This window comes from Apis dorsata, unplaced genomic scaffold, assembly GCF_000469605.1.
Source record: "Apis dorsata unplaced genomic scaffold, Apis dorsata 1.3 scaffold_118, whole genome shotgun sequence".
NCBI classification, from domain to species: Eukaryota; Metazoa; Arthropoda; class Insecta; order Hymenoptera; family Apidae; genus Apis; species Apis dorsata.
In genome coordinates, this window is record NW_006263412.1 from 484,674 (window position 1) to 487,569 (window position 2,896).

A 2,896-nucleotide genomic window follows, 5' to 3' on the forward strand; every position below is an offset into this window, starting at 1 on the left:
ATATAAGAAGAGCGGGAGGAAAGAATTCCAACGGTCGTACGGAGTACCGAGAACCAATGAAAGCTGCCGAAAAGTACTTCTTTATACGAGAACTGCGTTCAAACGAAAAAGTATATATATATATATATATATACACACACATGTATATATTGGCCGTTATGTGTTGCATAACGTATACTTAGGTGGTTCGATCCAGCTTTCACGCTTCAGAATAACGCGTTATCTTGGAAACGATATCGAGTGAATAGTTTAGGCTAGGATGACGGGGACTCGATGTCGAAACGTTATCCGGGTGACATAGGTGAAGGAATTAATTTATTGCCGCGTTCCCGTTCGTCCGTTGCGACGAAACAACGAGCAGGAACGAGGAGGAGGAGTTTTGGATGGGTAACACGGTCACGGTACGTTGAACCATTAAGCGAGGTTACCATCGATCGCATAATACGAGACGTCTGCGAATTTGATCGGTCGTATCCGAGTCAAATTTCTGTAATCAGCTCAAATGATTGCAGCCTGCTTTATACCTCGCCGGTGCTCGAGCCGATTCGCAACGTAACCGTCACGATACCGCCGCCGACCGCATTCGAGAGTAAATATTTGAACGCTAATTGAACCATACTACCGTGTTACCGCGTTAAACAGTCTCCACGATCGTGGTACGGATAAACGATAACGCGGTTACGCAACGGAAGACGCGTTCCTCGAAGAAAGACGGAGCAGGATGCCCTGTTCGCCCGAAATCGAGACGGAACGTTGAGAGCGGCCGCTTGTAAATCCTTTACGCGTGTATGCGTAATCGCTAATGAGCTGGAACGAGGCTACATGCCGTATAGGTTGGACGTTGCACGGAACGTGTTTACGCGCGGAATCCGCTCCATTGGGACAACCTCCATCCTTCTATCCGCGATATCACATATGTATACGTATACATATATATATATATATGTATATATGCATATACGCGTCGATCGAGCGTAGAAACTGGGTATGGGCAGGTATCGCGTTGCATCGATTAAAACCACTCCTCCCTCTAAGAATCCGAGGAACCGAGGAGTATCGACGAGAGAAAGATAGAGAGAGAGAGAGAGAGGTAGTTTGACGTTTGGAATTAATTAGCAACAATTCCGGAGCACAAGAACTCGGAGAAACGGCGAAGATCCGCGGCAAACCGTCGCGAGTCGACGACCGTTTCCCAGTTGCTCGTTGTCGTCGTTGCGGTGCTCACGCTAGATTAACGGTTAATTGGTGAAACGGGTGAGAGGCAACCGGCATCGCGTTTGATTTCCCGCGGAAGCGGGACGCGAGGCATCCGTACGGATATTGTAACGATGCCTCGCTAACTTCGTGCTAGCTGCTTCGAGATCGCGCTTCGCCGTGTTTTCGCTTCCGTCCCCGCTGCCGTCGTCACCAGATGCAATTACACGGAACGTAATTAAAATTACTAGCAGAGTGTTGAAATTTGGGTATCGAAGGTCGTCGATCGGTTGCTTATCGCGGCGGGTAAAATCGGCGATCCGTCCGAGAGTAATCGTCCCCTGTCATTTATATAACGTAAGATTTTCGAAACGAAACTCGGCCACGATCTCTCGTCGTCCTTTGTGCACCGGTAATATTTAATATCCGTCGCAATTAAATTCGTCCGTGCGATGTAATACAGCCGTGATGGAATCGGTGACGAAGTCGCGGCGTCCTTTTCCTTTCTCTCTCTCTCCGTCTTCTCCGTTCTTTGTGCCGTTACTCTCCAACGGGAGAATTTGTTAATAACGTTTCGTCGCTCGGATAAAGGAGGAACGACGGCAATGCGAAGGTGAGAATAATTGCAAACGACCGACTGCGATCGATGTATCGTTGAAATCGTATATATATATATTTATCGTAGAAGAGAAGGACTCGAGGACAGCTGGCCCGTAAATATAATGACAGACAGGTTGGAAGAAGAAATCCACGCGTAAGCCGCGTCATAAGGTCCTCTCGGGATGACTGTTGAGAGAGAAAGAGAGAGGAAGGGTCGAGAGGTTCTCGAGAGTAGTCGGTTAGTGGCGAAGGTGTGCCATCGAAAGAGCGAGACTTCTCTCTCTGTCTCTCTCTTTCTCTCGGTGGGAGGTAACACACACGTACGTGGTTCCACATGGTTCCACGGAGTTGATGCACGGTTACGGGTAACGGTGGGCGCGCGCGCGCGCTCGCATCCTGGCATAGACAGTGAAGCACGCTCTTATATTTTATGCACCAGTTTATAGAGATATATCGGCCGTCTAGCGCGACGGCATAAGTCAAAACCTACTTTACCTAATGGCCTCCTGGCGACCTCTCCTCCTTCGCCTATTTGCTTCTCTACGACCACCCAAGTAAATGCCGTTCGTGAAAGCTCGCTCGCTCGCATGCTGCGAGAAGCTCCTCTCTCTCTCTCTCCCCCTACTTTGCCTTACGACCAAAGCCCCAAGCTCCACTGTATTCCATCAAAATTGCATTTCCAATTGTAAACTTTACCATCCGGGATACCACCTATCACCTTCCTCCCTTTCTTCCCTCCCGTCCCCCTTTATTCTTTCTTCGAAAACTTTCCCTCCCTTCTTCCCCCCCCCCCCTTCGCTCGTTCCCTTCGACTCGATTGCGAAATAAACGACGATAATAGCCGCGTAACGAAGCGTAACGAAGCTTTTCCGGAAACGCGTCGTCGTAGTTGGAAGTAGAACTCGACTCGACGACGAAAAATAGTTTTTCACAGGGAAGGTACGTTTACAGGGAGGAAACGAGATCCGTCCTCGCTATCGGGGTTTCGAATCGCTCGAGTCGTACCACGATCGTTCCAATCCCTCCCTCCGTGGTAACGAGTCCCGATCCTTTGTTTTCGTTCCCCCCTCCAACTTTACGGTAAAAGTTGGCGAAACGATGC